This window comes from Corvus moneduloides, chromosome 2 (genome assembly GCF_009650955.1).
Source record: "Corvus moneduloides isolate bCorMon1 chromosome 2, bCorMon1.pri, whole genome shotgun sequence".
Classification (NCBI taxonomy): Eukaryota; Metazoa; Chordata; class Aves; order Passeriformes; family Corvidae; genus Corvus; species Corvus moneduloides.
This window is the reverse complement of record NC_045477.1, coordinates 58,617,223-58,641,095: the sequence shown is the minus strand read 5'-3', so window position 1 is coordinate 58,641,095 and position 23,873 is coordinate 58,617,223. Positions and strand designations below refer to the sequence as shown.

The 23,873-nt window shown below is 42.3% G+C and overlaps 1 protein-coding gene across 6 annotated transcripts in view; it reads right to left on the bottom strand.

The window, feature by feature from the left end:
* Positions 1-23,873, bottom strand: part of ELF1 (E74 like ETS transcription factor 1) — an 89,386-nt gene that overhangs the window by 50,837 nt on the left and 14,676 nt on the right. Inside the window, exon 1 of one of the 6 annotated variants that reach the window (XM_032099847.1) lies at positions 16,971-17,094. The exons of 2 other annotated variants lie outside the window; for them this stretch is intronic. The gene's annotated coding sequence lies outside the window, so the exon portion shown is untranslated. Of the gene's footprint in view, positions 1-16,224; positions 16,250-16,774; positions 16,869-16,970; positions 17,095-23,873 lie in introns of those variants that run through there. 3 more of the 6 variants (XM_032099846.1, XM_032099841.1, XM_032099845.1) reach the window with 3 other exon arrangements.

The following is a 23,873-nucleotide window of genomic DNA, read 5'->3' as shown; positions in this document are numbered from 1 at the left end:
AAAGCTGAAACTTGCACTAAGCTTTCATAGAGATTCAAAAAACCCCAAAAAGCAACAAAAATACCCAACCCAAGAAAGAGTGCCAACACCTCCTAACATCTCACAAGCAGAATTACTTAATTCAAAAGTCTATAGAAACAGGAATGAAAGGTAATTTAAGAAAAGGTGCAAAGTACCAAACCATACCTACAATCAGGCAGACTGATAAGGAACAGCTGCACACAGGAAAGTCAGAGCTGTCAGTCAGACTTCTGGACTCCCTCCCACTAACCTCCAAGTCTGACGAGTCTGGGGTAGTTTTTTTTCTGTGCTTGTCTTTTCTAATATAACTGTCTGGAGTTTTTTAGCACGAGAGCATTCAACCTAATTTTTAGCTTAAACGGGTTTTTTAGGGTAGCTCAGACAGAATTTATATAGGCCAGGATCTGGTCTCTTAAACAAGACACCGAAACAAACTCAACATCTTTAAGACAGTCTCCCAAGACGTTTGTTAGTCCTTTCTGAGGTGAAATCTTCTGTCTGATTTCCAGTGTACTGTAATTTACAGATCAGTCTAGCTGCAACTCACATATCATCTAAAGCCTAACAAAAAAAAAAAAATTGAAATTTATTGAAAATTATAGACTGAGGGACATAAGCTTTTAAACTTGCAGGCAGAAGGGCGAAGGCTAATTTGGGTTGGAAGGCTGTAACCGTATATTTTCCCTCAGCACGAGTCACAGCTCTGGCTGGCATGTGCTTTCTGCATGGGCAATTTGTACCAGCGTCACAGCTCACCAAAGAGAAAGACAAGAAGGAACAAAATACTCCAGATATTCTCAAGTAAAAACAATAAGGAAGATGTCCTGCACCATGCAGAAAAGGGAGCAAAGTCACCTGCTGACCCGTTTGCTCTGAACTCAAGGAATACTTTCATAACATTCGCTTAAAACTGAACTTGAGATTGGATACAACTTTAAGAAAGTACCAACACACACACAGCACTGAGACATGGAAGGAGGGACACGGTCTTGCTTAGAAAATGTGAGTTATTACATAGCCAGAGGGACTTCAAAAAACAAAACAAAGAAAAAAAAAAAAAAAAACCAAACCAACAAAACCCAGACCTTAGGCTCTCGCTGTAACTTGTTTGGTACACAAATCAACTTGTTACTAGACAGCCAACTACTTAAGGGTGTGGAGCACATAGCACAAAGAATTCTACGTGCAGGTTATACCAATAATCTCATCCAGTGAAGACACACTATCTCCCCATTGTACACGGAAAAAGGGAACGCAATTAACTTATCTCTAAACCTTCCAGAGATAACTCTTTCATCCCTTCACAGAAACTGCAGGTTTGAGCTTCTTATCTCCAGTCTTCGTCATCATCTTTCCTTCCTTCTCCCTACTACCATCAGCACTGCTCACTTGAAATGCTTTAAGAATAACATTTTGAGAGGGAAATGCTTCTACACGGTTCTTATTTCCCTCTTGCATATGTTTGTCTCATTTCAGCCAGCTTTTCAAAAGGTAATCATTACCTTTGAGGTTCCAAGTCAGAAATTCACTGATCTGTGCTGTTTTCACACAATCACAGAACTGTGAGCTCCCAGGAAAGCAGAGCAGAGGGGCAGAATCACACTCCTCACCCTGCTGGCCACAGTGGTTTTGATGCAGCCCAGCATGCAGTTGGTTTTCAGGGCTGCAAATGGACATTGCTGGGTCACGTCCAGCTTTTCATCCGCCAGTCCATAGACTTGGAGTATTATGGTGCCTTTGCTTCTTAATCCTGCACAGTAAGAGTCCTGAACCAAATGTCTTTTTTAAAATAATGCCCTTCACCTAATTTGGTCAGTATTGCCCTTCCCGAAAAGCTGCTGCTGGGTTAAATCAATGAGGTGCTGAAGGCTGCCTGAATTGGAGAAGCAGCATTAACAGCATGAAGAGTACAGACATTTCTACTGTACTGAACATCTATCCAGGACAAAACGTTACAGACCCAAGTCATTTAAATGTCTGCAGAAAAATATCTTTGTTAAAGAACCAAACAGAGAATATGCAAAATCATGCCTTTAAAACCTCCTCAAGGTGAGAGGCTGCTTACACAGTTACAGTGGAGAAGAACATTCACTCAAGACATAATTAAAAGTTAGCTTTTTGGGCTTTTAAGCTCCCAATTTTAATGCACTCTGAAATGCAATGTATTCATTCAGCTTATTCTGAAAATGCATATGCTTCATTATGTTTAGCATAATTACAGTAATAAATACATTAACTTGCAGCTATGCAGAATAAGACAGAAACTAATATTCCCATGCCATTTGTACATTTTTCTTTTTACAGATCAGCGTAGTTTAAATTCATGTTCTAAAGGATTTGCATGGGGTGGGATTAAGAAGAGAGACTATTAGTCTGGGGAATTTCAAACTATTGAACTTGGCTATTAAGAGAACATAAATTATCTCCTGATTTGTTGCTAGACTAACAATTCCCAGCATGGGGTTTCAAATAGTGACAAAGCACAACTTAAGAGACCAACAAGATTAAAATAAAAAAGCAAAAAAATTTTTCTTAAGAGTGTTATGGAAAAGGAGCAGGGTCTGCAAAGGTCCCTCCAGGGAAGGCAGTGTCTGGACAGGCCAGTATTTCTCATTTCGTAATGTCTGGGGAAGTGTACACTGAAGCCTAAGTCACTCTCATATGAGCACACACCTGCTCCTGGGAGACTCAGAAATTCACTGCTAATGAAATGAACTTGACACAGAATTTATGAGTGTTGCATGAAAACACCTACAGAATCAGGGTATTCTGGGAACTTTCAGAGCTCCCGCAAACCAGATGTAGAGAAATTCAAGCCTCACCTCTTCCTCATTTCGTCATGCAAGCTCCCATGTCTTTTGCAGAACTAAATAAGGCATCAGAGGTGGCTGCTACACATATGCCTGTGCCATTGAGCTACAGCCCCTACCACAGGGCTCTGTGAGCCAGCCTGACTCCCCAGCTGTGGGGGCAAGGAAGGCAGCAGGCAGGGCTGGAGGGGAAACTGAATCACCTGGGGAAAACACAAAATCTCCCCACTACCTTGTGCTGAGTTGTGTGCCCAACTTGGTTTCATTCTGCAAAAGGAACCAGCACAACCTCACTGCAGCCAGTGGCTCACAAACCCGGAAACCTCTTTCTACCGCCCCTCGGCTTTGCAGAGTGAGTAATACAGATATTTCGGCATGCACTTGCCCCCTCTCAGGCACTGTCTGAACGGGACTGTTGCACACGTCCACTCATGCTTCCCAAAAGAGAAACCCTGACGCTGTCATACACAGAAGGGCCATTGAGGAGACATGCACCCACACAGCTTCTATCACCAGGAAAAAATTTTCTCCTACAGCAGCTTTTCCCCACTTTGACCCACAAGAATAAGATTGTTTCTACCTTTCCTTCATTCTAAGAACCTCTAACACTTCCATAAGAAAGGACTGAGATTGCTGTAAGTTTTCCATATAATGAACGGGAGCAAAAGTAGGCTGCATCTCCTGAAGAAGAAAGGTCCTTCCTTAGGTCACATTTGACTTCACTAAATCATCAGGATTTGATGCAGGCCCCAGTGCAGAGAATCAGAAAATGGTTCAGAGGGGAAAAGACCTTTAAAGATCATCCAAGTCCAACCCTGCTGCCGTCAACGGGGACATGTGTCACTTGATCACATTGCTCATGGCGCCATCCAACCTGAGCTTGAACACTTCCAGGGATAGGGCATCCACAACTTCTCAGAGCAACCTGTGCCAGTGCCTCTTGACCCTCATTGTCAAAAATGTCTTCCTGATGTCCAATCTAAATCTATGTTCTTTCAGTCAAAAACCATTGTCCCTTTTCCTGGCACTACAGGACTTGGTAACGTCTCTATCCTTCCTGTAAGTCCCATCTATATACTGAAAGGCTGGAACAAGGTCTCCCTGGAGCCTTCTCTTTTCTGGGCTGAATAACTCTCTTAGACTTTCCTCACAGGATAGCTGTTCCAGCCCTCTGACGATTTTCACAGAGGTCTCTGGGAAACAAACATTCCAGCTTTTCTTGCAGCACCACAGCCTCATCACGCAAGAAGCTCCTCCGCAGACATCATCTCTGTTATGAAAACCCACAAATTATCATAGGAACCAGAGGCAGAATGTTTTTTATCTATCACTTCTAACCTACCCTTTCCTCTCCCAGCACAACATTCAACCTATACAAAGTCAGGAGGGAAAAAAAAAAGAAAAAAAAAAAATAACCCACTGCACACCACAAAACAAACAAAACCCAAACAAAAAAGCAAAAACAAAAAAAAAAACCCCAACCAACCAACAAAATTTTGAAAAAAACCCCACAATAAAGAAATTTTAAAAAACAAACAAACAAACAAAAACACCAAAAAAAAAAGCAAAAGAAGAAAACTCAAGGGAAAGCTGAGTGGTAGGTGGAAGATTAACTAGCACAATAAACAAGGTAATGCAGAGACAGGCTGCTTTACATAGTTTCTAATCAATCTTTTAATTTATCCTCCACCCTCCTTTTTTTCATTTCTGTTGTCTAACATTTCGTCTGCTTCTGTGAAGTCTCAGTGGTTTACTATGACCACAGATACAATAAATTAATATCAGAATTGTGGGTGGGTGGGTAAAAACCCCCAAATCTATGCCTTTTTTTTTTAAGATGCCATAAACTTCAAGAGGTTTTGCGGAGGTTTTACTATGTGTTCCCCTCAGGGTTGTACCCTGTTTGTATCTTTCCTTTCTCAAACAAGACAGTACTGAGAACAACAGTGCTCAAAAACTGAAAGGGAAAAAGGCCAGCAGAATCATCCTGTCCCTGTGAAAGGCTTCCTGTGCAGCTATGTTAGAAATGTGAGAGCTGGTGCCTTTCATGGAGCCAAAATGCTGAGTTTTGCCCTTGTGGTGCCGGCTCCTGGCCCTGCAGAAACCCAGGGGACCAGGAGCTCAGAGTGGTGCCTGCCTCTGAGAGCAGCTCTTCTGCACATGCAAAACCTCTCATGAAGGCTGCAATGCACAGTGCCTCATAGCCCAACACAAGGCAGGAGAAAAAAAAACCAAACCAATAGCAACAAAAAAACCCCAAACCCCTTACCCATTCAATCTCACTTCCCTATAACCTTACTCTTCCCTACCCTGAGGAATGTGCCCCTCACGCTGAGACCCTCTATTTTAAAGAGCATATAGTACATAAACATTTTATCCCGCAGCAAAGACATCCCTGCTCCATGCTGGCGAGTCAACAAATATACAGTTTAAGAGATAGAAACAATATTCTGGGAGCTATGCTGTCACATGAGGAAGAAAAGATCACTAAATGAGATAAAAAGGCTGAAATGTATGCAGAGTTTCAGTTCTAAAACAACTGTGATGTGGAGAGTACTCAGTTCTCTAAAATCTGATGCTGGGGAAGATACCACTAGAGTTCTAGTTTCAATAAATTAATTATGTTGCAATAATGTGCATATCTTCAGAAATCATGCAACCCACATTAAAAAATTACATCGTTTATAATCGAAGGTTTTATGTGATTTTTCTGTGCGCTTCTAAAAAGCTGTTTAACTGAAAGCCAGAGTTGTCTCCAAACCACAAGCGTATTGAGATGAAAAAAATTAATAATTAAAAAGAAAAAAATCATTCCAAAGATCACAGATTTTACAATAAAAACTGGTCAGGTAATGTGGCAATTACGTGCCCAGAAAGATATTAGTGAAATTGCACGACTTGTGGCCCAACCTGCCCATTTCTCACATGCATTTAAAAACTCCCACAGTGGTAGCTGTGGAAAACGAAACACCGGACCTCATCTCTCACTGTGTTAAGATAACTTCCATGGTTACTCTCTTACAATTCACGCTTCAGGAGCTCAAGTCCTGCTTTCTGTTGAACTAGTTAAACCCCGATCTTTCCCCTCAGGCGTCTCAAGAAGGGACTCGAAGGGACAACAAGGCCCCGAGCACACGGGCCCAGAGCACGCCGCCGAGAAGCCAGCTGGTTACACAGTGGCTGCCTGGGGCGGGCGGCAGCGGTGCCATCTCTGGCGCATCTGCTCCCCCGCTCGTGGTTTAACCGACAGGAAGCGCAGCCCAAGATCCCCAGGCCCAGCCGCGAGTGTTTCCTGCTGCATAGCCAGGCCTGCCCCCACGCACCACGTCCCCCTGCACGGGCCGTGGCCGCCCCTGAGGAGCGCAGAGGCTCTGTGACACCTTCTGAAGAAAAAGAAATGAAAGAAATTAGGCCCACACGCAGAAAGACAGCCAGATGGATGGATAAAGAAGTAAACAGGTCGAGCGTATTAAAATGTGGCCCCAGAAGGCCACCAAAGCAGGGTACAAAACACTGGTGGCACATTCTCATCTAACAGGGCCCAGGACAACAGGCAGGCCAGCTCTGGAGGTTTTAGAGTCTGGTCTTCCTCAAACAGGCATGTACACCACCAAGAAACCCAGTTACTTTACTTAACAGATGAAATATTTTTAAGATTTCTTTCTGAAATCTTCAGACAAGAACCACAATGAGCGGCAAAAAACACCAGATACAGTACCAGCCTTTTCTACAACCACCCCGTCCTAGAAATGGGAACAGGTTAGCAATCTACAGGGCTTTTCCAACACTAATACCTGGAGTAACACACCTATTAGTCTACCGCAAAATTGAAACCCTGAAGAAGCATTTGGTACCCTCAAGCTAGCACAAAAACCAACTGCTAGACAAAGCAGAACTTCAGTGAAAAGCAGAAAATCCAGCACAGCTGTAATTTCTATGGTAGCTCTATGTGAAGCAATATGCTATACTCAGCCCCTATGTAAGTTGTCTTCTGCTCAGTCTTAGACTTCCCCCTAATATCATCTGTCAGAAAACATCATCTCCTTAGTCAGCCTTAAACTGTATTTTCAGGTAGGATGAGAAATTATTAAGATGGCCTCATATCCTTCCTCCACCAATGGGCAACTGGTAGTATAAAACTGAGGAAAACCACTTTTGAGCTGTTATCTGCAGGGTTGCCAATTAAAGCAACAGAAGACATGTCAGCCAAGTAATTATGTTGAGAAATATATCAACCAGTACATATTTAGTTGATTTAACACTAACATGTACTGCTATAGTCTAAGAGATTTTTCTGCATAAACTTAAAAGCAGTACAAATCTTCTTTGGATTTCAAGGAGCTTCTGACACATTTTACCCTTCAGAGAACCAAGGTGCTCCATCCTAACATGGTCTTCCCATCCTCATCCCGAAACAGTTCAGAATAAAAATGCCTTCATTTGGTGACTGGCACTGTTAGTAGAACAACCATCTCCAAATCAGAAGTCTGCAATTCCCTGAAAAAGAACAGGGTCCAAATTCTCCTCATTTCTAACCTAGAAACATATTCCTCAGTTAGGTTCCTCTGATAGAGCATGTTTTGTCCCTGGCTTTCATGCACTCCCATGTGAGCTCTACGACCACCTGAGTTATTCCACAGAACTACAGCTGTCCCTTGCCTCAAAAGACAAGACTACATTCCTCCATGTCACCAAAACTTGACCGCTTCATGCCTTGGAAATCAGAATGAAAGCTCTAAACTAGGACCCATCAGACACTAAGAGAAAGTTTGCTTCGGCATCACTTCTGACATCCACTTAAGACACAGGTCCCACCCTTGACAAATATTCAAGTAACCCCAAGCAGCCAACAAATTTAAAAAAAAAAAAAAAGATACAAAAAGTAATGGTTGCTCAAAAGCATTTCTGAACAAAAAAGCCTTGCAGCATGAACTGAACCTTACTAAATTTTGCTGGATTGGCAAAAGGAGAACTGAAAAAAAAAAAAAAAGTATTTTCCATCTCAGATTCCAACAATACTATGTAGCCAACAGCATTTTGCAGATTTACTTCTTAGTTCGTAAGTCACATTGGTCATATCTTGCAACATGTACTGGCAGGATTCAACGTTTTCCTAAGAGAACTGGGGTGGCAGATGCTGACACTGGTCCAGAAATCATCTGCTCTCAAGCCGGATATTCTTTTTAACCCTGAAAGTTCATCTGTGTCCTGCTAAAGAACAACAGATTTTAGGTCCTAATGGAACTCCTACTGATTTTTTGAATAGGTTAAGAGAAGCTGCTACCAAACACACAGACATAAATCCTGATACAACGGAAGGGGGAAAGCATCTCGTTTATTTGTTTGTAGGTCAGGCTTCAAATGATATAAGAAGAAAGTTGCAAAAGTTAGAAGGGGTTCAAGACATGAGTAAGTTGTTAGAAGTAGCCTGGACAGTGTTTTGAGATAGAGACTCCAGTGACAAAGGGAAACCCTGTCCCAGGAAGAAGGGTAGTCAGGAAAAGTCATCTAAGAAAGCCTCTCCCCCTAGGGACAAAGACACGTGCTTATTGCAAGAAGAAAGGGCATTGGAAGGCTGACTGTCCGATGCTGAAGAAGACACCTCCAGTTCCCCAGCTCCCATTGGAACAAAACTCAAACTCAGAATGATGGGGACCAGAGGCTTCTACCCCAGCAGAGCCTTCAGTTATAGCCAGGCTGGGGAAACTTGATATAGAATTTCTGGTAGACACCGGCGCGGCATAGTCTGTGTTAAATACTTTAGAAGGGAAACTGAGTCATTAAACTGTTCATGTCGTTGGGGCAACAGGGGTAACTTTTTAGGATTTTAACATTTCAAAATTCTCATACATATTTATTTTCATGGTGTATTACTACAGTACTAGCTCAAAAAGTAATATTTACATGCAAATTCATATATATTACATGAATTATAGATTATTAACTTAGAAATTTAATGTAAGAAGCATAGGGCTAATACAAGTGGGGGAGAGGAATGTTCTTTTATAAATTATTTTTGAGGCACCTTAAAATCATCTAAGTTTCCACACTCTGCATAGTTTAAGCAAAAATGCAAAGGTAAATACTGTAGTACTTATATTTATAAAAGCAAAACAAAAATCAGGATTACTTAATTCTTAAAAAATTGAAAATCTATTCATCAAGACTGCACGGCATCAGCAAGGTACCCACATGCTCCAAACAGCTTGCCCCTGCATTGTTCGTCTGACTCAGTTACAGCTAACACGGGAGGAGTGGTCTCCACAGAACTGCTTTTCCAGCAGAACGGCTATGAGTCAACTTGCCTCATGTCTCTGCACCTAAGAGCCCAACTGCCTCACTCTGGTGTGCTTTTTGGGGAGGTAGGAGGGACCACACCTCACCAAAGTACTGTGAAAAGAGAGGAGCAAAAGTGAAACCAAGCTGACCGACAACCGCTGACCAGGTCCCCAGACAGAAAGAAAGAAATTGCCTCCATGTATTTCTACTGGTTTTAACCACCTTCAACAGAGGGGAATATGATTTTTAATTCTACCGTATCCCTTTAATAAACACCCCAAAGAAGACATTTTCCAGATAACTGAGGAATTCTTTACAGTGTTGACTTACCAAGCAGAGCACAATAACCAGCTATTCTGTTTGTACTATGAGGGAGTACAGTGCAAGGAGTTAATAATTTATCACGGCATTGCTCTTGGCAACTGACCATAACCAACTTCTAAAATTCTTCCTCATTCTTACATTTTTAGTCTCAGCAAGAATATGGCACCCTTAGAATCTCAACCCTACCAGAACACTTCCTAGCTGAGGTAAGAGGTTTAATCTTCGCAAACACCTGCTTTCCTTCTGGATTGTTTCAGGCTCAGAGCAAAGGTCATCATTTCATTTCAATAACCTGATTTAGCAGACAGGAATAACTAGAATATTTTTAAACAAAGCAAGAAGTTAACATTCTTTCAAAACTGCAGCAGTGCATTTCTCATCCCTGCATTTCCTTCCCCTTCTTCTCACAGAAGTAAAAAGAACAAAAAAAGCCCCAAGTTTCTGCCTTCACCAAAAGCTTTTATTTGCATGTGATCCCAAAATAACAAGCAAACACCTTTTCCTCCCATTTTATATTATTGAGACTTATGCCCCTACATAACTTTGGGCAATACTAAATTTATTAGTTAACACATTCTTCTTCTCAATCAGAAGCATCTAATCTAGCTGTGGTGTTCAGATAATTCACTGGAGACCAAGTTTTGATGTGACATGTAGAAGAGAGTTAGTCAACCATCCTAAGTATTGCTTTGCTAAAGCACTGGCCATGAAAAATTGTCCTTTTCCAAGGACAACTGTGCTACTTCATCCTTCCCCTTATTGCTCAATCCCAGCTCTTACAAACTCCACACCTCCACCACTCTGAAATCAATCCCTAACCTGGTTCAGTCAACCAGCCCAGCAACTTCTGTGGCATCGACATCTGACTTGTGAACTTGGCTCATCTTGGCTGAACCAGATAAGGAAAGGGTTGCTCTCACTAACAGCTTGGACTGCGGATAGGAGGGGAAGGCAATAAAGCACTAGGAAACAACCTATGCTGTCAGCTAGAAAAAAAGAGGATGGCAGTCCTCAAGCAGCTGGATGAGTGTTCCTGCCAAGGAAACATTCAGGAATGACCATACCCACCTCTGACTGTTTCACTAAAGGCACATTTTAAATTAGACTGGTGCAAGTTTACATGCTCACAAAAATGTATGTCTGGAGTTTAAACTGCAACTTTACCTCAACTAATACAGCTTTACTGTTGAATCTTACCTAAGGGCAAGCTAAGGGCCTGGGCAGATGCTAAATAAGCTGTTTAAAGATTTACAACCCATCACCTCCAGAACAGTTCACTATCCAGAGTAAAACTTGCTTAGCCCAAACCTCCCTCCCATGCTCCAGGGCACATCCACGGAAACCACTGCTGTGTGGGTTTAATGGGATGTACCACCAAGCCAGCAGGGAGGTTACGCATGCTGCCTTCACTTATGAGTGAAAAAGCAGCTGGTGTGAGGCTGAAGCACCTTCAGTGTGCACCTAAGCTCTGTAAGCACATGGTGTGTGAAAATACCACAGACAACATCAAGGCGCTAGCATTATTCTCCCATCTAGTTAATAAATATCGGGCTTGTTCATGACAGACAGTGTAACAGGTTCTCCCAAGGCAGCCTCTGTCAGAAAGAAACTGCTTTCTCCACACAATAGAAGTTTCACCCCACCTAGAGATCCTCATTTAAGGCAGCAAAAATGAACCCACAAAACTTCCCACTGATTTTTTTATATTTCCTTTTTTTTACTGCCATGTTGCATCTATGCAGCATGCATGCATCAGTGGTTCTGTGTTTCCTCTCTCAGGGCAATGGGTTTTTTACCCAGCTATTTGCAAGTAATAACTGCTACCGTCTCTCCCCTCAAATGCACAGATTTTACATCATCGTATATCAATAAATGTCATCACAGTTTTTCTGTTTATGAAGTCTTGAAGTAAAAATTAACAAAATGCTTCTGAAGCCCACCTGAACAGAGGGCACCTGTAAGAGAAGCTTTAAACATTACAAACACCAGAATCTAGACACAAAATATACCTTTCTAGCTATATCACTTCAAAAGCATTAAGCCTTTTCTGCATATACTGCTGTTATAATTAAAAAACATTTGCAAGTCCAAGCTCTTGTAGCCTGGCAAAAGTTTTCCAACATTTCTTACTGTTGAGAATTATTTCTAGTCCAGTACCACTGAAACAACATTTAATACATGCCATTTTAAGGACCATACTAAAAGACAATTAGCTTTTTATAAAAACAATGGTAGAATGTTGCATTACATGAAGCATTCATAATCAGATATATGTATTTCAGAAGGGCACAAATAGGAAAATATTCTGCCAAAAGTAACTTTCTTGCTGCTTTTTTTTTCTCTGGAAATCCCTTCACAGTCAATTTTTAAATGGTCTAAATAAACGGTTTCTGTGTAAGAATCATGGAATAGTTTTTGTGAGAAGGGACATTTAAAGGTCATCTAGTCCACCCCCCTACAGTGAGCAGGGACATCCTCGGCTAGATCAGGTCGCTCAGATTACAGCCCCTTCAGACAAATTAAAAGTGTGTTTCACTTAGTTGTTTCAAAAAGCACTTATTTCATTGTTGCTTTTAACTGATACTAAAAGAAATACACTTTTTTCACCGAAAAGGACCAGCACTTTCAAAAATGCTGCAAGCCATCCGCAGCAAACTTTAGACTGTTTTTCAACACAAAGTTTCATTTTCATTCATGTGTCTAAACCACCTCTTTTCTGTAAAGAAAAAAGGTCCCCAAATAGCCACTTCCTCTCTACAGTTCCTTCTTTTCCCTTTTTGAAATAAACATAAGTTGGTCTTTTTAAAAAAAACCCAAACCAACAGGATGGCCTCTCAATAGCTCACCACCAAGAGTACCTGGAGCTCTTTGCTGGGCTCTCATAGCTCTTAACAAGCTGGTTCGGAGGCACCGCAAGACAGGGAAGTGAATTCTTGCAATGTGTGCAGTTTGCCACCCTTTGCCCTCCACGGCCCATAAGCTTCACAATTATTTTCTTGATAGCTAATACTCTCGTTTGCATGCTTAATTTACAGGCATCAGGACAAAGCTTGAATAGTTACAGAGAGTAAATAGTTTACAGAAGCTCTGGAGACGTGGAATGACAGCACAAAACAGAAAATGCATCAAGAGGATGCGAGTGGATACTGTAACCACCACCGCCGAGGACAATGCCAGGCAAATTCTGTCATCAGCAGACAATGTGCTAGCCCTGGTGCCTTCAAGACACAGTTTTCATGAAAGCTCTTCCTAAGAGGGTCACCTTCTGGTTGGAAAGACAGCCTCCACTAAAAACAAACCATGCCATCACAGCCTTTGGAAACTATTCTTGTTAGCTCCAAAATTATGTAAGGCAGCACATGTAGCAGGCACATAGAGGGGAAAACTGACAGTATCCTTGAAAACTTGCTTTTAACTTGAAATTGAGTCTGGTTGGAAGGGCAAGTTAAATATTAATTTTCTGACAGTGGTCAGCACTGGGTATCACAAATTGTAACTGTAGTTTCACAATCATATTTTGCTGCTTCTTTCCCTAATGGCAACTTAAAACTGAATAAACACCAAGACAGCTGAAAACTGGAGAACAGCAGAAGCAACAAAGTTCAGAAGAGCAAGGTAGTTTTCTTCTAACCTGTGAGCTCTACTCACTCTGTCAAAGGATCTCAAGAAAAACACAAGTAACTCTAGAGGAACATACAGCATGACAAAACTGTATACGCAGCCACAATATGTAAAAATATTCCTCTCAAGAGCAGACAACAATTTGAATCACCCAAGCTCACCCCTTTCTTCCAGCATGGAAACTCAAGTGTTGTGTGGGACGACATTTTTACCGAGCCCACTTCAGAAGTCAAACCACTACCATGCAAGAAGGTGAAAGAAATGCGGAAGGAGCTCACAAGTGGAGCAATGGGAGCGTTAGAGCACTAACGGCAACATTCGAGAAGTGCAGAACATTCCCCTCAAAACAAAAAATGTATTTGGTATATCCACACAGAAATGCTTATGATGAGTTAAATATAGGGTGTTCTAGAAATAGGCTAAAATGTCTAATTATAGAAGAAGTGACATTCAATCCATCCCAAAGCAACTCTTTCCCACAGTTTCCAAACTATGTATTAGCATTCCTATTCCTAGCAGATTATCCTAACCATAATATCTTTTCCCCCAATACAAAGAGAAATACTTTTTACATGCAAATTTAGGAATTGGAGGTTCTTTCCAGGCTAACAAAACTACTATCATTTTCACATTGAGGCCTGCTTGAACCTAGTACAGACTCACACATGACACAAGAGGAGTGATCTCTTTTAAGGACAAATAAATGACCTGAGCTCCAGCCCTCTGATTCAACACTGGAGATGGCTAGCAGGTAAGGCCTAAAGCACATCAAGGTAAGAGAGCATAAACTTTGGTCCCTATCCAACGGGATCCTCTCAGCACAAACGCTGACACAGTGGGAAGCTTTGCCACAGGACAGGCTCATATTGAAGAATAAATAATTTTTACCTCTACATGGGTTAGCCAGGTCGGGTCAGGAAAGTGAAAATGTCTAGAGCCTTTCACATGGCTGCTGCAATTTTGATAAGCAAAAGACTTAAAATTCCAGTATGTACAGTCTCTGTCAACTACTTTATCTGTGAAGAAACACTTAGGTAAGATTTAAGAAAGCAGCGTTTAAGTAAGATTTAAGAAAGCAAATAATCTCTAAAACACGTCAGTGGCACTAAAATTGTAAGCACCATAAATCACTGGCATAGGGTAGTGAAGTTTCAGAGCTTATGGTGCAGATTGTAACCAAGGCTGGAAAGGTGAACTCCACCTCCTGCCACTCCTGTGCTGAATCACCATGGTGGGGGAAAGTCCTTGCTCCTTTTCGCACACCTAACAAAACTCCATCGCATTACCAAAACTGTCAGTGAAAACAACAAAATCTTCAAGCAAAAGCTGAGATATTTTTGCTAACACCTGCAAGAAGAGAAAGCTGTTTTGGAGATCAAAGCTTCTCCTCTGACTCAGAGGGAAATCCTCCATTTTTCTTTCTCTTCTATCAGCTCACTGAGCACAGTCCTGCCATAGTTCCCTTCATTGAATATGGCTGTGCTGAAAAACACCTCATTTATTTGGCTTTTTTCATACATAAAGTGACCAAAAAGTAACACACACAACTGAAGTATAAGTTTGCAGCAATCCTGAAACATCAGGCTATACCAGACCAACAACATTCTTCAAATCTGGACATCTACCTCTTTTCTTCTTCTCATTTGAGGACCAAGACCATGGACTTGATATTTCTAATCTCCAACAGATAAGAAAAGAGCACATTAGAAAACCAACACTTCTGTAAAAGCATGGATCTGTAAATAATGTTCAAGCTAACTGGCATCTAACGATGCCACTCCCATGGCTCATCTCTCAACAATCACAAACTCAATCCAAATTGAAAGATCCCTGTCTTGGGGGTGAGGGGGGAAATTTTTTTTTTTTTTTTTGAGACAAACATGGGTTTCAGCTATACAAAAACTAACACCACTTCTCTGTACCTTCTAATCCACTTCTCTGCCTTCTAGATCTGTCCAAGCTGTCATCTGTAAGTCTTTCAAATAACTTTTTTCTAGCTCCACCACTGTACCGCAGATGCATCTGTAGCCCTCGCAAAGTTCTTGTACAGCAGCAAGAGAGACCGAACATGGCAGCTCTTGCCTTCAAAGAGGAACTGCTCTTCCCTGAAGCCCTGATCAAGAGAAAGTAGCAGCAGCCACTTACCCTTTAGCACACAAAAAGCCTTCTGCCCATGATAAGCAGCTGCAGCTTGGGAGATGACTTAAAAAGAAAAACTTGAGGTTTTAAGTTTTTAAGGCTGGATGTCTCAACAGGGTCTGGTGCAAAAGAAAGAAGGGCAGAAAAGAGATAAGGAAAGGGAGGGTCATGTTCTATGAGTTGCAAGCAGAGCCCTAGGATCTGAAAATAAAAGTCATGATGATAAAAAGAAAGATGCAAATACATTTAAGATTTTTTCAGAAAAAAAATTCTATTACTAACTCAAATCATTTTTTCCAAGTAGTTCCTCTGTAATTTTATCTGTCATTTTTCAACATGTAACAATGCATCAAATAAATCTCCCAAATCCTTGCAAAACTTGTTGCTTTTAGGAAGAAAAAAAAGCAAAACGTAAATTGAAAAGATAGTGACAACACATTGTACTGTAAGATGTAGAAGTAAAATATGTGTGAACACCAGCAAGGCTGAAGACAAGAGACAGCCTCGCCTAAAACATGACCATTTACTTAATGGTTGCCTCCCTCTCTCCCTCCCCTGCAACTGATCACAGCACTAAAAGCAAGACTCCATTATACTTCTCAGATACAGGCTCCATACGGTAAATGAACCTGTAAAGTATTCCCCGGTGAACAACAGCTCAAGTGCCCTGTCATTTAATTTTCAGTAAGAAGATACAGAATTTGATTTCTCAAGTGAAAGATTGAAATATAGGGTCCAAAGTTATATACTCAGACAAAACTTCTAAAGAAGAACACTTTCGTTCAGCAAAGGTTTGGAAACAGTGATTCTTTTTCAATATACTGTGCTGGAGTTCAGAAGTACATAATTAGGAGAATCAAGGCAATTTTCATCCACTGAAAGTTTAAGAAGCAATTTAAAGCACCACAATTACCTCCAAGATTTTCCTCTCCCATTACAGCTACCACTAAGCCCACTTTGTAATTGCTCTGCCATGTACACCATCGCCATAACTTCAATTTCTTAATCATTTTGAGGAAAAGGTGAGTACCTGCGCGCGTAACAACTTAACTCCTTCTATTGTGAAACGACACCGTAGGGGCTGCCTTTGAATAGCTTTGTTTCGGCAGAAAGAGAACTTCAATTTAAGGTCGCGGGCGCAGAGAATGATCTATCTTTGAAATTATATTTTAAATCTGCCATTTTAAAGTCGCCACGGACCACATAGGGCAAAGAGCAATGGAGCGAAAGTGCTCAAAGCGGCAGCGCTGATAGCCAACACTTTGCCCGAATCGCCCTGGACCGTGCTCTTCTCCATGCTAGCCGAGTCCAGGTACACGCATCTTCAGATTAATAAAATTTCGTGTATTTTATAGTCCGCTGAGCGGCAGCTGGAGGGCTCAGACCGGCAGCCTGCCTGGCACCCCCTCACGCTTAAAAAGGCAACAAAAGTGTAAAACGCAGCAGAATTGCAAACCAGCTATCACACTTGTGCAGCGCGCCGCTCAGAGAAGCACAGCCGCGGTGCCCTTTGCCCGCAGCAACAGGCTCAGCTTCAGGCAGCTCACGGCGCTGCTGCCCCGAAACGTCCCTTTACTGACGGCCCAATTTATATTTCGCTTTTCCCTGGTGCTGCGCTTTTCCTGAAGTTCCCTCTTCCCCGCAGTTTCTCCCGACGGCTGCGGAGCGCTGCCCCGGGTGCGGCCGCACGTCGAGGCAGCGGCAGCCGCCGCCCGCAGCCCGGGGCGCCGCGTCCCCCCCCGCCCGCCCGGCTCTCGCTCCCCGGGCAGCACGTACCGCCCGGCCGCCGGGCCCGCGGCGCCGCCCCGGCCTCCCCGCAGCGTCGTGCAGCTAAAATGGCTCCTGTCGAGAGGGGGAAGTGGTGCCCGGGCCCCGGACGGTGACTCACCGCGGGGCCGGGCGGCTCGGCTCGGAACGGCACGACACGCCCCGGGGCGGCGGCCGGCGCTCCGCCGGGCCCGGCCCGCAGGTGGCGGCGGGGTGCGGGGGGGACGGGCTGGCGGCGGCCGCGCGACCCGCCCGGGCTCGGCTCGGCCCGGCTCCCCCGTGTGCGGAGCGCGCCCGACCGGCTCCCCGCCGCTGCCTCCGATCCTTACGAAACATCCCACCCCGCTCCCCTCCATGACTAATAATTCACAGAGTCAATTAGGTTGGAAAACACCTGTGAGATCATCGTGTCTAACCCACGACCAAACACGCCCTGTCAGCTAGGCCATGGCACCAAGTGCCACCTCCAGGGACGGGTGACTCCGCCACCTCCCTAGGCAGCCCATTCCAATGTCTAACCACCCCTTCTATGATGAAATTCTTCCTAACGTCCAACCAAAACCTGCCCCGGCACAGTTTAAGACTATATTCTCTCGTCCTAAATTAAATGAACGAACACATTTCTGTGGAACATCTCATCTTTTCAACCGATATCATCTTGCTCACACCAAACTGTTTAACCCCTGAAAAAGAGCAAAACTTTGGAGAGCCCAAAATGCTTGGGGAAATTTAGTTAAAGTGCAGCATCCAATGGAGCACAGACAGCAAGCCAGTGCCAGAGCGAATCCCGTTCCCTGGATTCCCAGTAAATTTCTGATATGCTCTTCATGTTCTTTAAACAAACCCTTGTGCCTAAAAAACAACACCATGAAAGCCAACTAGCCCACAGCAGTGTAGGCACTTGGGATGGGCTCTACAATTGCATAGGGCGTCCTGAAAGGCCTGACAGAAGTGCAATCTTAAAAACGTGGTGCAGAGGGTGAGAACAGAGTTAATTCTACCTTGTTTCAGTAGGAAGGGTAAGCACATGCTCTGTTTGCAGGCTGGCATGTGCACTGGTTTTCCACAAATTCCCAGAAAGGCAGAGTCCAAAGCAGTGCACTGGCCATAAGGGAAGGCATGGCACAAGAACCCAAGCCATGCGGCCAACTGAGAGGGCATAATGGCAGGGCAAGGAGTTGGGAGGTGAGCAGGAGGCAGCAGGAGCAACCTTGCAACGGGCAGGGAAGATGAGAGTAAAAAAATCCTGAAGCTACTTCTAGCAAACACATTGAGACAAATTCAAATATATTTCAGCACAACTGTCATTAATGCTCCCAGTAATAATTAAACAGTAGTCTCATAAGTTTTGCACTGAGCAAAACCCATAGTTTTATGGACATTAATATCTCCAACTACTGGTTATGCTTAATTACCAAGAAGAAAATTTTGGGGTTATTTCCAAGTAATTGAGTCCTTATGACACCTGCATGGCACTTAAAAGCAAAACTGGGTCCCAGTTTATTATTCAAAGGGCAGTTATCCACGTATGATTTTATTAGATGTAGTTTATCATCCTATTTTTGCAGCCTGCTTTAATGGAAGACCTGAAAAAAGAAGCAGCAGTACATTTTTTGAGACTTACTGATTAAAAGTATCAATTAAGTCAGTACTTAAATATCTTCACTACAGCTCTTTATCAAAATATGACTTCATTTGTATTTCTCAGTTGAAAAAAGGAGGAAAAAACACTGTGCCGTTATTTTAGTCACTATATATTTTCCACCTCTCACAACAGATGTATATTCCTTCTCTCCAACAACTTAAGTCTAATCCAATCTTACATCTAAAAGCATTTGTTTCTTGTGCTGCAAAACCCTTTGCAAATCATGGGGCACGGAGGGAAGAAATCTGACCCAGGTGCACAGCGGTTACAAGGAACTGTAACATTGGCACAGGGAGAGCACCATTTCAATAATTAAAAAGTCTAATAGTTATGGTTTAGAGGGGGAAGAAACAACGCATTCTTATCCAGGCAATCAACTAAATAGAAAAATCATTTTGCAGTGATGTATTAGCACAAGCTATGCAAACATTTTGCTGTTTCTAAGCTAAATCTGGAAGCAGTACTTTTTTGAAAAGCATATGTAAAATGTAAACATATTTAGCGAGAGAGAATGCAGGTGGATGTTCATCCCTGGAACTGTATCAGGTTTCTTGCTAATTATAATTTTGGCTTGAAGAAGAGGTGACCTTGCCCATTGCTGGGATGAGTATTTCCACAAAACTTAGATCACCATTTGCCCAAAAGACATAGCTAGACACTGACCAACAGCACAGCTTAAGCCAATTTAAACAGCTTTAGCCCTCCACTCTATCCCAGCCTCATATTCCTTGCACTGAGCTACTCCCCCCACTGTTTCCCAGAGCAAATATTTGTGCAGCCGCACAGCGAGGCAGAGGGTGGAGTCCACAAGCAGAAAACTTAAGGCTGCACAAATAAATAAATAAACAATGCATAACACAATTTTCACATTGCTGTTGGCCCCAGCTCCCAGAGAAACACATGCCAAATCGTGCTCCAAGGGGAGCAGTGCAGCCAAGCGGGCTTGGGGTGGCAGAGACCTGGATGTGGCTCTCACTTCTGCTGGCCTCAAGAGCGACCCCAAGCAAGCTGCTTCTCTTTTCACTCTGGTAATTGCCTGCCTCCTTTGCAACTGGCTTTGAAAGCTACAGGTCTGCAAGGGCAGGATGGGACGGGCTACCAGGAGGCACAGGAGCAGACCAAAGCAGCTCTCCTGCACAGGGGGCACCATGAAACTCAGAAGCCATGTGAGGACAGACCAGAATGATGTGTTCTGGAGGTATCCTGCCCCACCTGACAGACATACTACTTAGCCTCATAAAAACAAGCCAAAAGGAAAGTTTGTGACTGTGTTCAGCTTTCATTTTTGGATGGGGCTTGGGGAGGAGAAAATACTGTTTTTGTGAAGAAATGGGAGCAAAAAATTTAGATCTAGAAGTTCTTAGTTTTTTATTTTTCTGCTATATTATACACAAGTTCACCACATGAGAAACCCTAGCAAGCCCCCATTTATGTGATACCCTGCATTCCTAAAGCAGCTCAAGATGCTGTAACTCCACTATTGCAAGAGGAGATCCCACCACCCTGCTCTCAGCTCAGGCTCATACAATCCCCTCATACAGCCTCGGAGCTTCATCAAACTCTGTCTCTAGACTGGATAAAAGTCTGATTTAAGAAGCTTCTGGTTTGCATTTGTTTTTGTAGGATCCCAGTATCTCAAGCTTTGCAAAATATTTCATCTCAGGCATCCCTGGAAGGGGAGGAAAAATTGTAACAATCCCATTCACAAGCACCGCCCAAAAGAACACCTGAGCAATGGATATGCCCAAGATCACACTGTCTGTGTATGGAAGGACAACACACGAACTAGCTTTTACCCAAGTCTTAACACCCAAACTCCTTCCCCTTCTCCTTGTGTACAACACCAAGGAACACTAGTAGCAGTGCTATCACATTTTAATCCAATAAATATGATATACATCTCCATGGTGTTGGCGTTACTGTCCTGGTACTTTGGGTTTGGGGGCTGGCACCTCCCGTGGGAGTAGATACACAGACTGACACTGCTGTGGGTTTTTAGTGCTGCCAGATGCACAATGACCTAAATATTTACACATGGAAAAATTGCATCAGGAGATTATAAGGTAACTTACTCCTACGCCCAAAGGAAGTCTCTGCTGGGACTTCAGTTTCAGAAAAATTCTTACCATTGTGTTATTTAAAAACTTTATCACAAATTCAGACAATACACTTCTGATATTTTTAAGACAACTGTTTGCCATCTACAAACTTGCATTTTCAGAGATTTCAATAGAAAAGCATCTCAGAGAAGAAATGTGGATGACACCTGGAGAGCAGCCTATGCAGCTATCAGTTCTTAATTTGCAATCTAAAGGTACGCTTCAGTGATATTTTAGTGCACACTGTGAAAGCAGAGCACAATGAATTTGAGAAAAAACAGTCTACTTTTATTTACACTGTGCTGGTCTTCCGAACTTTAGTTGAATTGCAGGAAAGGAAAAGCTGGTAGTAAACAAAGTGCATATAAAAAGGCCACTATACTTTTCAAAAGTTGAGAGGGAAGGTATCCTGGCCATCCTGTGTTTAAATGGAATCTTTCAGACGGTAAATGTCATCTTTCAAAATACATAAGGAAGCATTTCTCAAGTCTATGGTCACATAGGTCTCCAGAAATGATGCCTTGATAGCAGAAGGGCAGGAGAGGTGTCTGAAATTAAATGCATTCACAACCAAGCACCAGGCAGCTTTAACCTCATCCATTTTATGCTTCCAACTTTGCCTCCAGTGTTTCCTATTGAAGGCAGATGTGGCAAAGATGCTGCCTTAGCCAGCAGCACAGCACCATTCCACACAGCTACAAACCCCTGACCTTGTATAGCCTTGCACAAACTCTTCTTGGATCACCTCTAAGGTATTCCTAGGTCACATCCCAGCAATGGCAAGCCTTTAGGAAAATCTACTTTTCCTCACTCTTTCAAGTTTCTTCCTTCCTCCTTTTGTTATAGGTTTGCCTCTGCTGAGAAGTAATGCTTCTCAATATTTCTGAGAATGGTTTAAAATCTCAGTATATTCTCCTTTCTACTGACAAGCAAACTGTGGAAGAAAAGAATCACAAAAATCCAGGTAGTAGATACAGCTCTGACACAGGATAATCTCTGATTCACTCTCAGCCAGAAACTACAGGTTCCAGCTTCTCCCTGGCACTTCTTTACCAACCCCAACCACACTTTTCCCCACCCATTGTCTCCTTGCACTGGTTCTGGTCCATGTGGTACCCATCAAACCTTCCACTGATCCTATTCAATGCCTTACTGTGGCAGAAAGCTGACTGGGTGGATGGGGAACGCTGGCTGCTCTTGAATCGGCTCCGACTGTGATGAGCACTGCCAGCAAAGGACATCAAACCTCCCTCTGACATCAGACTACTACACTTGGGCCAGCACTCAGGTAAATTTTTCACCCTAAGATTCACATGATTGCATAACAGTCACCAAAAAAAAAAAAAAGAAAAAGAAAAAGATACATTACTTGGGAAATGTTACAGGCAGAGAGGAGGGACAGAGGTAATGCTTAACCCATGACTTTCTGACCTGAGCTAGCTCTTGCTCTGTCCTCGCACTGCACGTTCCTTGCCTGTTTGTTTCAGAAAGTGCACCGAAATTTATTTAACAACCTATAAATACCCCTGTCAGTAGGTGTGACAGAAGTCACACTTGTAAACCCACAGCTCGAAGGCAAGTCACACAAAGAAATGAAAATACAGACAGGACAAATTTATACCCCATACTACTTCTCTCAGTGAGCTTTAGACCCCACAAAAATCATGAAACAAAAAGAGTTAAACTATGATCTGCCAATGTTTGCAAAATACATGCAATGTTACCAAGTTTTCCCAGGTGAAAAATGAGAAATCATCATGCCTCACCTAGTGTTATTGGTAAGTACACTCAGACAGACAGTTAAAGCTCTAGCATCCTAAAATCCAACTCACTTATAATTTTCTAATTTCTAGTTCTTCATTCAGAGTCACAAAACTGATCCAAAAAGGCCAACTTTCCTTACACCTTTGAATGCCATGCAGACACTGTTCCAGCACACACCCTATAAGAAACTAGAAGGCAACTAATCAGAAGGAAATGTACGGAAGAATGCATTTTATACCAAAAAAGAAGTAACTCTATCTGGATTTACTTTTTTTTTCCAATCTAGAAGAGCTCACTGTTTGAAAAGGCACAACCTGTTTCTGAAACAAGGCAGAAAATAGTATAATTGTAATTAAGGCCCAAGTACAGCTTTGCATTATAAAGGCAACACTATTTTATATACAGAACACCTCACTACAACATGCTTGTAACAAACAAAGCCAAAATTAACTCATTTTTGTATGGTAATAATTATTGAATATCCCAAGAGAACCAGCAAGGGCATAGCAATATCACGTCTTTATTCCAAATTCTCACACAGTATGTGTATCAACCCTGAAAATTCTTTTAAAATATTCTTTAATAAAATACAAGTCTGTACAATCCTGACTGCAGTAAGATTATGCTAAATGCTTAGCTGGAAATGACCACTTGTGTATACAGCTGGTTTGAAAGACAAGTATTAGGTTGCCTATCTATCTCTACAGATTTGCACTCAAAGCTTTTAAGCAAATACAGATTTCCCACTATTGTGCAAGAAAGATACAAAGGTGAAGGGGTACAAGACATGACGTAAAATTTATAAATACTGATAAAATTCAAAAACATATGAATGAAAGAAAAGTTTAGACTTTCCAACAATAAGAACCAATATTTCCAGAAAGAAAGTCAGTCTGGATTCTTGAAGTAGAACAGCACACCCAACATCATCCCACAAGCTTCAGATCCTTCAATATTGTACTCATTCAGAGCTATGCTGCAATAACAGGATGGTTGTATTTGCTCTGGAATCCTTGCAAGGATAGTTTTTGAAGAATACTGGCTTAATCTGAAACCATTAGAGATGTTACTACACCAGTAGTGGTAAACTTAGTCTTTGCTCTTTTCCTTTCTTACACACACAAAAACACAAAATCCAGAACTATTTGTAAACATGTTGTTCTGTAGTTTTTCTTCTTGATGTCGGAATGTTGCAATCCCTGATACAAGAAAGAAAACAAATCAGGGACATGAATGAACAGAAATATATACAAGTGAAACTATGTTGCAAATATATCCAGAAGGAACATAAAACCGAGGACTGGCTGAATTTTATACAGTCCAACAGCTGTTTTCTTAACTGGGACACTTTGTAGTTGGCTGAGGAATCCTCATTAAAAAGCTGTAACTGTATTTTTTTCCTCT